The sequence below is a fragment of the Coenobita brevimanus genome, chromosome 78, assembly GCF_032717465.1.
Source record: "Coenobita brevimanus isolate Jiangsu-jjx chromosome 78, ASM3271746v2, whole genome shotgun sequence".
NCBI classification, from domain to species: domain Eukaryota; kingdom Metazoa; phylum Arthropoda; class Malacostraca; order Decapoda; family Coenobitidae; genus Coenobita; species Coenobita brevimanus.
Window position 1 is genome coordinate 40,988,350 of NC_137031.1, and position 13,561 is coordinate 41,001,910.

Sequence of the window (13,561 nt, forward strand, 5' to 3'; positions counted from 1 at the left end):
GGCTAAACTGTCCCTAAATAGCCCTGAACTGATACCCATTTGCTTCCCAGGAATCTGGGTATGAAAATAGATGAAGTGTATATATGGATATACATAGCCATTAAACTGGGCACTGTCCTATGAGCATCATGAAATACATGTTTTGAAGACTGTCTGGCAAGAAAAGTATATCCAAGAATTTCATAGGCTTGCATGAAAGAAGTGCACCCCAGTTCATATTGTTCCATTTACAGTTGCTAATTATGTCTGTTTTTCTTGCTCATTTATTTTTTATCCCTCCATTTAAATGTTTTTGTTAAACTGGTGATGTCAAGGAGCATTTACATTTTACTGAAAGGGTAGGAGAACAAGAATATCACTTGTGTATTTCCTTGATGTAAAAGTAAACTAAAATCAGACAGTAATGATGGGATAGAACCTTACTCCCTCTCCATCTGTGTTGTTATAGTGATATAGACCAGCCTCATACTTCCTAGACCACGGATGGGGGACTGTGTCCTTCTCCCTCAGTTCTCAAACACATCAGACACCTGTGCTTTAGGTCTCTTCATCTAATGGTAACATGGGAAAATGTCTGGATACTAATGTTTGATATAAAATTGTGGAAGTCATAAATCTAAATGATAAGAGTGTTAATGTACAGTACTGTACTTTGAAATTCTGTATGATTGCTTAACACTGTTCCGGGCAGATGATGCATCGACACATCATTTGGCCAATTGATTCCTAGCTGATGACGCACTGGTGCATCATTTGTTGGAGCGATTTTTCATGGCTGAAAAACGTGGCACAACAATTTGGTGAACATAGGCAACAAATTTTCATTTCAATGGAAACTCACCCCTGACCCAGGTACAGGGTAGAAAAGCTACGCAAGGCTGGCCCAGAATAGTGTTAACTACTAATAAGAGGAAACCATGTTGAAATTCCATCCACACATTCTGCCTGTAGAGGCACTACTCTGACATAGTGGATGTGTTCTGGCAAAATCCTACTTAAAAGGGAAAAAAAATCAAATGGTGCACATGCTTTTGGTTCAGTATTGAAGGTTTTTCACCACAAGTAACATTAATGTATGACTAAAGTACTGGTAACTACAGCAGACTCTCGTTATACAGTGGACTAGTATGTGATTCGTTGCTCATACAATGATGAATTAGGACCTTCTTCTGAGATAGCACTTTTGCCTGTATGACCATTATGATCCTGTACGAAGCCTCACTGGTTGATGTACAGTCATTATTTTCTCTTATATGATTGCTGACATGCAAGGTTAGTCATTTGTTGGTTCCAAGATGGCCTTTGAACTTGGTCACTATTGGATGTGTTAACCCTTAGCTGCTGGGGGTTTCCGGCTGTCGTTCACTCCTCCTTATGGGGGATTTCTGAGATTTTGGCAAAAATACCCTCGCTTTAAACCTTAATATCTACCAAACTATTATAGCTAAAGAAAAAACTAAGCATACATAAGACTCACCAACTCTTCCTCTTTCAAATGAAAATATCCCAAGGACTCCAGGTGGTCCCGTCAGTGAATAAGGATAAGTTAAATATGACTGGTTTTCCATGTTTTGGAGGGCTAATCCGGTTGTGCGCCACTGCCAGTGGTCTTGGACTTGTTGGCTAGCGTTGGCAGCACTGACCAAAGTGGTGATTGTAACGCTGCCCGGCCTCTCGGAATATTCCAGTCATTTTTTTTTTTACTTTTTTTTTACTCACAGTCGTAGGGATGAGCCATCACCCCTTCCATGTGGCTCCCCATTGTGTTTTCCACCCATTTCATAGCGGCACTATGCCCCGTAGATGTATGGGAAAAAAACAGCTCTTTATTTTTATTACTCACTTCTTGTGTCAGTTATAATCATTTCCCTCTGCTACAGCACTTATATTTGCACTTGACATCACGATTACGGGTAATTGCACTTCGAGAAGTAAAAGCTCTGGGTGTTTCACTCAGTATGGTTGACTGTGAGGTACAGTAATTACTTGTACCGAAATTGTGACTAATTTGTACTAATCAGGGGCAACGTGAAAATATTACTAATGTTCTACACAACTTACATTTTTTGTATTTCACATCACAAATACGCTAATGCTCACATATTCAACATTATTTTCTGAGTAACAAGGGAAAAAATTTAGTTACAGACAACCAGGTCATCTTCTTACTCTCCCATGCACTCTTGGTTTTCTTTTGTTGTACTAGAGAGGGTTACTGAAGGTATTTCCAATCATTGTTTCACAAATACAGTAACCATAAACAGTAACACTTACTGCAGTGCACTTGTAAACTTATTATAAAACACTTATTTCATAACACCTACTAGATATATCTTATAATATCTTACATTTCTATCTATCTGTCTGTCTATTGCCAGACGCCATAATCCCGTAAGGGGTGGCCATTTGACTTTGAGTTATTTGTTTTACAGGGAGGGGGACTAACCCTCCACCAACCCACTTGTTGACACATAGGGAGCACGAATGGGTTGGTTATATGGTTACCACCCAGCGTTGTACATGGTTTCTTGGCTTACAGGAAACCATTTGGCTTGTCACTCAATGTAAAGCCACCTGTAAAGGAAAGAAGAGCAATAAGAAGTGACAGGAAAGATGAATAGGAAGAGAGGAGGGCAGGCACAGAAAAAGAATAATAAAGGCTAAGGAAGAAGTAGGCAGCACTACATCAAGTGAGTGGATGATGGTCGCCACCACCTACCACCTCTTACATTTCACTTATGTGTAAAGAAAAACCACACTTGTGCATACCTGTATACAGTACTATTTACAATTTCCCACACACCTGCTTAGTCAAAGCCCTTTCCCGGCACTAAGGGCAGAATTTTCGCGGGGTTTGATGAGGCTGTCAGCCCTTCATGTGGTGTTACATAATCGGACAATGACAAAGGAGAAGACATGGCTCCTCACGCAACCACTGCCGTGTACAGACTGAACCGCGCATCCATGGGGTACCTGGGTGTCCTACCTACCCGGTGGGTATCATAGAAAATGGTCGCGAGTTCAAAGGGTGGTGGGAAGGTGAGTCTGGTGTATGCCATCAGCCGGTGGTGCTCCGCACCCTGAATCGTGACAGCTATACACGGCAGCCAGTGGTTAGGGGTTAATGTCAGTGATCCAATAGTGTGGTGCTGGAGTTCAGGCACCAAGTGAAGTGGAATAACTACCAGCTTGGGTGAGTTGGACTAATTATTACATATTTTTGGTAGTAAGCAGAAGGAAGTGCAGTGAAATGAAGTATCTATTAATTTAGGTAAATCAGAAACTTATTGTTTGACGTTAAGTGGGTTATCCTTGGCCAAAAATGTTTTCCACTGTGCCCATATATTGACTCGTTATATGATAAATGTTACACAATTAATTTTTTCAAACATATCATCGTAAAACGAGGGCATGCTGTACTGTATACAGTATTGCATCATGAGCAGTTTTTATGTATCAAGGTCATCCATCTTTAAATGTGGATTACTTGTATATACCGAAGCAAACTTCCGTGAAAATCATTAACTTACAAGCTAGCTACTGGAGAAGGAAAAATATTTACATCAACTCACTTCCACTGCAGCACTAATATTGTATATGCAAAGCTAATATATAAAACAGTTAGTATTTTGTAAGTTTCTGGAGTGAGTTTAAATACATTAATTTAACTAAAAATGTTGGGCAGCAGCAGCATTATTCAGAAAAATGGAAGATTGGTCTGAGTTCAAAATGAAGTTATATTTTCCATTTTGAAGTGACAGTAAGTGATAATAACTAACTATAGTACGTAAACTTTCCAGAGGAGAGACTTTTCACTTACCAAAATTGTTTTTTTTTTTTTAATGTGCTTGACTCTGGGCATAGGCTTCACAGCCTGCTGTCAAGGCCCAGTAATCCTCCTACATCCCACACACCTCTACATGTCACCACTTGCTGTAAAATGATCAAATTATATGTACATTTTTATTTTTGGGCAACAATTGATTAGACATGCTACAGGCCTTTTGAAAAAAAAAAAAATTGTAAAGCTTACGGTAACTTTTTTTTTTTTTTTTTTTTAAATGGCTATTGCAATTTTAATTTAGCTTAGGCAGGATCTTTTGTGCTCAGTGGACTTAACAGATAACAATCCTATGTGTATATTGCTTTGCAGTCTGTAATGAACCATGTACTGTTCAGCACAGCAGTTGAACTATCAAAGAGTGCGCCCAGTAAAATGGCCCATCTAATCCAAGCCTCTGAAATTTTTGCACTCCCCCCCCCCCATTTATATCTCCTTCACAGATACCTGTGAGACTGACTCATTTTAAAAGTGGTGTAACCCTTGTCATGTGCATCTCCATGCATACTGTAATTAATCCAATCATTTTGGTCCCTTGTTAGCTCCCTAGCCTTCTTAACTTTAATTCATTACATCCCCATATGCTCATTTACCACATTTATCCTCTGCCTCACGACCTTCCACTTTTGAACTCACACACCTTCGACCAATCCTATAAGGTGTTGGAGTGGGATGCCCTCACTTGGTGGTACTGATATAACCAGCAGTTATACAAATATCCTTCAATTCATTCAGTTCCCTGAAAGGACACTGCAGAAAACCAGCAACTTTTTTTTTTTTTTTTTTCTGACTCTGGGCATAGACTTCACAGCCTGCTCCCAAGGCCCAGTAGTCCTCCTACGTACCATACACCTTTACATGTCACCACTTCGGTACTAACATCCACTGTCCACACTGAATACATGCTAGGGCTGTCTTATACAGGACTGGTGTATTGGTATTAGCGGGGGTATTTTTACAGCATGTCAGCGGGTCGTTTGGTAGATCAGTAAAGTCTGATTTTACGAAACTCAAATCCTTAAACTGATCCCTGTCCCAGCGGGGATTTGAACCTGGGTCCAGTAGGACTGCAGGCCACCTGAGCGACTGCCTGTATTCCACTGGTTTCATGTTCAGTGAGCCTGGAGCCATAAAAACAGCATCAACAACCATTCAGTCCATATTCTTTGTATTGTATCACTTATAAAGGCTCCAACAAGCTTGCATGCATCAGGCTTGGTCACCTAATGGCAGCTCTCTATTCTGCTTGGTCTCTGGCAGCCTCTTTATTCAGTCTCTTATCCCTGAAGTCACACACTATGACCTCACACCAAGTCTTTTCCAGTCTGCGTTTAGCAATCCTAACACTGATGTTCATGCTTCTCATCTTCTGCACCCAACTGTCATCCTCCATCTTCTAAACATGCACAAACCATTTCAGTCTACTCATCATCATCTCAACATCAATACATTCCAGTCCCACACTTCCTCTCAACTCTTCAGTCGTAATCCTAACCTCCCCAGGGCTTGGATTCAAGGACGCGCAACACATACATCGAATCATTGTCATTTCTGTACGTTTGAGCCTGTGAGTATCGTCTTCCTTTACTGCCCAGGTTTCACCACCAAAGAGCATTACATTCCTAATATGTGCCATATACAAGGATCTCTTAGCACAGAGGGATAATTCTGTCAATGTCAGGAAAGGCAACAAATCCCTGAACTTCCTCCACCTTCAGCACATAACATGTCATCCAAGTAACAAAACTCCTTTACACACACGAGACTCGCCAGCAAGATCAGTCCTTTCATACCTGACACTCTGTATGCTCTTCCTGACACACCACACACAAAATCAGCATCTTCTTGCAGTTTACTTCTAATACCACTGCATCTCTTATGGACCCACTTATCACAATGCATAGGTTGGAGTACCTTCCCACACCCTTGTGGCAAACTACACATGGCCACATTTGCTCTGCTTTGGCAGTACTGCCATCAGCCCTGGATATAGTCACTTTTGTTTTATCCACATTTACTCATAAACCCTTGAAGCCCATTCCATCTCCCCGTTTCCTATATCTCTCCAATCACAGTATAGATATTACAGAAGAAATGCCTACAAGTGGTGGCACTGCAACCCTAGGTGAAGCAGCTGTGGTGTCCTCTTGGGAGCTAAACCTTCTTGTTTATCTCTTCACATTGCTATGGAAAAGACCCTGGTCTGACCCTGGCAAGGCACTGTCTACTACAAGGAGATGCCAGTTCCCTGCATGGTGTATGCAGTGTACTGTACCTGTAGGAAGGCCCATAAAAGCAGTTGCTTTCCTATGGTTGATGATCTGCTCAGCCAGACAAAGAGAGAAACAACAACAATAACCACATCTTTGATGGATGTTTATCCTATTAAGTCTATACAACCCATACACACACATTCATTAACAGTCCCATTTCCACTGCTTACCATTGATTCCAGAGTCATGTCATACCAGTCTTGCACCCTTATGGTAATAAGCACTAAGACTCCCACAGGCACTCCTGCTGGAAACTCCACACTCCTGTTTCATATCAGAGCCTTCATAGCACTGGCCACCTTTCTTCCTTGAGCCTCCCAAGTACTGTAGCCCAAACAGTGTTGGAGTTTAACAAATACCGGTATCCTAAAGATGCATTACTTACCTATATGATCAGAAAGGAAGCAAGTATTATGAAAACCTTGAGTTTTGTGGACAGTACAGTATTAATTCACATTATTGCACTGCTGTATCTTTTGCACTATACACTATATTACCCAGGACCAGGACCAATATCTATAACTAGTTTCCGTTTTAAATGTGCATGGTAGAAGATAGAATTGAACTTTATTCTATTGTAATTGTACATGTTGGATGTACAGTTTTAGAGCTGACAATCAGTGCCAAAATGTGTATACTGTATTCAGGCTAAGTATTATTTAGGAAGTTATTGTCCTGTGCTGTGCTTAAAAGACTTCTTACAGTTCACATTACTATTAGAATCTGATGTACAGATGGATGAGTATTTTTCACTTCACCAGATGAACAAATAAAATAATTAGAACAACAGTTGCAGTTATTACTTTGAGATGTGTACTCACCCTTATATTTAAATGCTTCATGTAGGCTAGATGTCGTGTAGAGTTGCTATGAAGTGTTCAAGTACTAATGTGCAAATGATAATATATTTAAACCTTTAAGTGTGTACAGTTTCTATGATGCTAATCTAATTGGGCATCGCAATACTAAATCCCTTCAATACACTGACTATTTTGTGGTATATTCTTGATGCTGCCAGGTGATTTTATTTAGCTTAGAAGAGCCCTTTGGTAATGAAGGGGTTAGTAGAGGCTTTATGTAATCCCTCCGGTTCAAAATATCTACCTAAGCTGAATAAAATAAACTGGGGACACCAAGAATAAAATATGGAAGATGTATCAGAACATAGAGTTAAAAGTTAATGTACTGTAGGCAAAGCTCTCTACATTCACATGTCTTATACTATTAAAGTACTGTACAGTACATGGAATTCAATTGTTAAGTTATACTATACATTATGCTACATGGAAATACAGTACTATATATTATTACAGGTATTAATAAAAAACTAATAAACCAGGTACAGTATTAATAATTAAATATTTGAGGTACAGGTATATATAAATAAACTACTCAGAAAAAAGTACTGGGTATATTATACGAAACCTCTTTCCCAAAGTCAACAGTGCTGACAGCTATATACAGTTTATGTACAAAAGAGCCAAGATGAGATTACAGGATGGGCATGCACACTACAGTACTTGTTGCATGATAAGGATCCTTAATATTAAACTTTCACCTTACAGCATTCATACCTTTTCTGGTACGTTTTTCAACTGCAGATGCTGTCCATTTTACTTGCCTGTGAACCTGATGGAATGCAGATATATGGATAGTATTATTTTTTAAATTTTGTAAATAATTTGTTATAAGGTTATAAGCAATACTGATACAGTGAATGGAATGAAGACAGAATATAAATAGACAGATTAACCCCTTCAACCTGTGGTGTCTTTTAAGTGGGAAAAAAGTGTCTGACAGTATCCACACAGAAGGACACTTAGATGACTGGATGAGATCCGACATATATAAAATGAATGAGGGAAGAAGTCTGGAAGTACAGTACACTGAGAAATAGTTTTAGGACAGGATTAACATGAAAGATTAAGGGAATGGGAAAAGACATTTGACGCCTTTAGTCATGAAACATCATACATTTAAAACTGTCAAAAAAATAATGGAATATATATATATATATATATATAAAACATAGAAAAATGTAAAATGGTTATTGAAAGAGAAGGTGACTCCCAGTGAGATGTTACAGTGAATGGAGAGACTGGAACTGGTGAGAGTTCAAATACCTGGGTGCAGTGATAGAAAAAAAAAAAAGAGGAAAATGTGCAAAAGAAGTGAAAAGTTGAGTGACACAAGGAAGAAAAGTAGTTGGTACAATGAATGCCTTGATAAGAAACAGAGACTTGAGTGTTGCTGCTGCACGAGGCTTACATGAAGGTTTAACATATGGATGTGAGATTATGGTGTGGCATGAAAATGAAGAGTCAAGAATGAGAGCAGTGGAGATGTGACTGCTAGGGAATGTACGTGGAGTACAGAGAGTGGATTGGATACAAAATAATGTGATTCGTGAAAGATGTAGAGTGAGGAAGTCTGTGGACCCCAGAATCGAAGAGCATGTACTGAGATGGGATGGTCATGTGGAAAGAATGGATAACAAAAGAGTGGTGAAAAAGATATATCTAGGCAAATCTGAAGGAGGGAGGAGGCAAGGTAGACCAAGGAGAAAGTTGAGGGATATGGTGGATGAGTGTCTGAAGAAGAGAGGTTTGGAAGTTGGTGAGGCTAGGGAACTGACAAGAGATGGAGCTGGATGAATGTTGTGAGGAGAAGTACATGATCAGGGATTTTGGCACCCTTTTTTAACATGGCAGCGTCCGGATTGACTCTATCGAATACGTTAACGTGAAGCTACAGTACGTGGTGAATGTTTTTGCATATCCGATAGAGCCATGCTTCCGGGGGGCTTGAATGATGAGTGAATGGATGTGTGGCCCATTAGGCTGGGCAAAATTTGGGCTGTCTGGACATTGCTACTCCTCACCCTGCCCTAGGGTGAGAAAGGTCTGGATGATGATGAATGATGATATATATATATATATATATATATATATAGATACACACACACACACACACACACACCACAAATTGACTTAGGACCTACACACAGAATTGCTATGGGAGAGTTGTCTGTCTTTGCTTTGTTTCCACCTCTACCAAGTGAGTTTTTTTGGGCAAGAAGTAACTGGCAACGCCTCTGGTGTTGGCGGGAGGTGGTGAAACACTCAGCACGTTAGTGCTTGTCCAGAAGCGAGAGTGAGAGTATATGTTCCCGTTGCTCCGAGCTTGCACCTCGTATGCATTACTGTTTGCCCTGTTATTTTCCTAAAGTCGAGTTGTCGTGCCTGGAAAGTACTGCTCAAGGGATGAGAGGGTCCATATCATTGCATGATATGTGTACGTACTGGATGCACAAAGTTGACCGTCATGAAGATTCTTGCTGCAGCGTGCAGCCTGCAACCTGATGTCGTACCATGGCGGTGGAAAGAAGAGGACGACTTCCAGAGGTACGATACGCTTCTGAATAGGGAAGTAATCAAGAATCCTTGACTGACAGCAGCAGAATTGAAGAGAATGCATCCCCAGCCATTACAAGACGTCTCTATTCGAACTATCCAACACCGCTTGCAAAAGGAGCTGGGTTTGCCAAGCTGGACCACAGCCAAGAAACCGCTTCTCACTGACCGCATGGAGAGACAGTGCATTCAGTTTGCCAAGAAGTATGCATATGGGACATCAGATGAGTGGAGAAAAGTTATGTTTTCTGATGAAAGCACATTTCAAGTGTTCCAGGTGCGTTCTGCCAAGGTTCGTCGCCCTGTCTCCCATAGTCAATATGACCCTGCTTACACGGTGCCGACTGTTAAGTACCCACAATCAGTAATGGTATGGGGGTGTTTCTCAGGTGAAATGGGAAGGGGAGAACTCTACTTTCTTCCTAAGAACTTGACCATGAACGGTGGCTGGTACATTCGAGTTCTGAAAGATCATTTGTTAAACTTTTTTGCTATTCATGGGTGCGACTTTTTCATGCACAATTCAGCTCCATGTCACAAGTCAAGAAAGGTGACAAAATGGCTTCAGGATAATCGGACTGAGGTCCTTGACTGGCCTGGCAACAGTCCGGATCTAAATCCGATAGAAAACTGCTGGGCAAAGATGAAGAAAATCATGGCAGAGAAGAAGACACCCAATCTGGACAACCTTAAGACTGAACTGATAAATGTTTGGTGGAAAGAAATGTCCTTAGATTACTTTAGAGATCTAAGTGATTCCTTGCCAAAATGCATCCAAATGGTCCTGAAAAACAAGGGAAACATGATTTCATATTAATGAATGGCATTTCATGAACAAACATTGTGATATACTATGATTTCTGTGTTTTTTAATACCTTGTGGGGAAGGTCCTAAGTCAATTTGCAGTAGCTGCATATATAAATATACTGTATATATATATATATATATATATATATATATATATATATATATATATATGTATATATCTATCTATCTATCTATCTATCTATATATATATATATATATATATATATACAGTGGGGCACCAAGTTTCATGACAACAGGTATCGCAAATTCAACTTTCGCAGAATAGACCAAATATTCCTGAACTTCCTCTTTCGTGTGAAAAAAATCGAGTTTCGCGCACAAATTTCAGGTTTGGGGCAATATTTTGAACTTTGAATTTTCCGCGCCACCCGCCTGCAACCCACCACCATCTTGAATGACGTCATGTCAACACTCAGTCTACCCACTTCTGGCATTGTGTACAAATGACGCTGGCTCCACTGTGTTGGATTCTCACAGTTTAATGGCATCTACTATACCTGGTGGTTTGGGGGGAGGGCCAGGAGGTAGTGGTGATGATAAAAAATGCCCGGGACCTTCAAAATCGGAAAGAAAGGCTGAGGCAAAAAGAGAGTATCGTGTTGGAGTGAAGAAACGGCAGTATGATAATGAAATGAAAAGGAAGATAGTCGAGTACATGGACAAGGTCGCAAAAAACTGTGAAATCTGCTGTATGTTCAACATCCCAGAATCAAGGCAGCTGGCAGTGAGGCAGCGAAAGTTGGTGCCAAGGTGGCTGGCGGGACCCAATAACCCCGCCATGCGCCTCAGATACTTACCCCCAGCATTCATTATACACCTCAACCTGGTCTCTGTGGTATGTTTCTCCTCATATAATGTATATTTATTGTTTGTATCTCACAATGCAATGTACATACTGTACTGTACTGCAAGTGAAAATGAAAATCTGGTGTTACTTTAGGATAGCCAGGAACCAATTAGCATTTCTGCCAAAAGAACAATGCCCAACTTTTGTTATTTCAATTTTCGCGCATTATTTTCGGTCCCAATTAGGCACAAAAGTTGGTGCCCCACTTTATATATATACAGTAACCTCTCAACTAACACGAGTTAAAAAAACGCATTTTCATTTTAACACGAGCAAATATTTAAGGAGATATGTTTAACTAACAAGGGTTTCTCGATTTAACACGACTTTACACGTGTGAGGGTTTCAAATTAGCTGCGCGCGCCTTGGACAGTCCCGAGCTGATAGACCGTGTGTGGCACTTTCTGCATAAATACAATTTTTTATTTGTCTGTTGCTTAAACTGGTTTTATACAAACTACAGTATAATATTTGAAAATGGCGTCTGGCCCCATTCTGAGCAATTTGCCTCATTTTCAGACAAAATTTGGCCAGGAAAGTGATGGCAGATCTATATTGTTACAACTTGATGCTGCTGAACAGAAAGAAGAAAACCACTCAGACCAAGATAGAGCAGTTCTTTATGAAGAAGACAGAAAACTTAAGGGAGTTATCATCATCACCAGTAGCACGGGAGTCAGAAGAACAGGAAGAGGAAGAGGAAGGACAGCAGAATGAAGAGGGACAATAAATTTACGGTGGGGAGCGGCAGGAGGTGGGGGAGAGGGGAGAGGAGGGACAGCAGCAAACGACAAGTGATGCATAGATGAAGTGAGGCTGTTTTTTTTTTTTTTTTTTATATGCCCGACTCTGGGCATTGTTGTTATTGTTTGTGACATACTGTAGTGAAAATGTTGCTTTTACTGTAGCGTTTTCAAGACCTACTAATGCATTAATAATGTTGAGGAACTTTCACAATGCCGTGAATGAAGCAGAATTGAAAGAAAATCCACATAAAAAACATTAAGAGTATGTATTTGGGGAGAAGTAAACAACACTTCGGCCCAACTAGGGCTCAAATGTTGTTTACTTCTTCCTAAATATACTGTTTTTGTTATTTACGTGGATTTTACATCAAATTAATATTGTTGCTTTTAAGTTTAGAGTAGCATAACTCCCCAAATGGGTAGATTTTCACAGAGTCCAGGAATGTAACCCCCAATATCATCATTGTTTCTTATGGGTAAATTATGTTTAAAAAATGCGTTTTTAACTAACGCGACCTCTCCAGGAACCTAACCCTCGCATTATTTGAGAGGTTACTGTGTATATATATATATACAGTATATATATATGAGAGAGAGATAGAAAGAAAGAGAGATGTGATATAGATATATATATATATATATATATATATATATATATATATACAGTAAAACCTCACTATAACAGACTAATTGGGGCCCAAACCATTCCGAAAAAAGCGAAATTCCGATATAAGCAACATCCGAACTTCCCCCTGCTATTCCAGATTTTTTCTGATATATCAGACATTAGTCTGAATCACACCAACGGTTTTTAAACTGTTTTCACTACCACTGCAGTACGGTATTGTATTATACCTGCACTACAATAATAAAATGGTGTAATATGTAAAATAATACTGTACTGTACAATGAAAACATGTCTTTCATTTACAGTGCCTTATTGTGGTGAACATAGCGGAAATGGTCAGGCAGTCCGGACTGCTTCTGGCTTTATCGGACTTTTTCCGATATATAGGAATTTAGTCCAGTAGCTCCTCAATTCCGATAAAAGCGAATTCCGGTCTATTGAAGTCCGTTATATTGAGGTTCTGCTGTATATATATATATATATATATATATATATATATATATATACATACAGTATATATACAGTAGCCAACGGCCATACCACGTTGAGTACACCGCTTCCCGTCCGATCAGCGAAGTTAAGCAACGTTGGGTCTGGTTAGTACTTGGATGGGTGACCGCCTGGGAACACCAGATGCTGTTGGCATCCCTACGTGTCAAGTGGGGTTGGTGGAGGATTAGTGCCGCTCCCTGTAAAACAATTAACTCTAAGCCATTGGCCACCCCGTCTGGGATATATGGCGTCTGGCAATGAATGAATGATGATATATATATATATATATATATATATATATATATATACACAGTGAAATCTCGAATTTCGATGGTTTAGATTTTGACAATTCAAATTTCGATGCATTTTCAAGTGGTCCGTCTATCTCACTTTTCGATGCCAAAATAATGTTTTTCGATGCTCTCGGGGCCCGCCTCCAACCAGAACAAGCCATGCGCAAGGCGGTGTTCTATTGTTGGCGGCCATCTTGCA

General features: G+C 39.9%; 1 non-coding gene across 1 annotated transcript; it reads left to right on the forward strand.

Annotated features, from left to right (window-relative positions):
* The first annotated feature begins 13,103 nt into the window (after nucleotides 1-13,103).
* On the forward strand, nucleotides 13,104-13,222 carry LOC145408859 (5S ribosomal RNA). Its single transcript, XR_013898978.1, has one exon. It is a non-coding gene; the product is annotated as a 5S ribosomal RNA (ribosomal RNA).
* The last annotated feature ends 339 nt before the right edge of the window (nucleotides 13,223-13,561 follow it).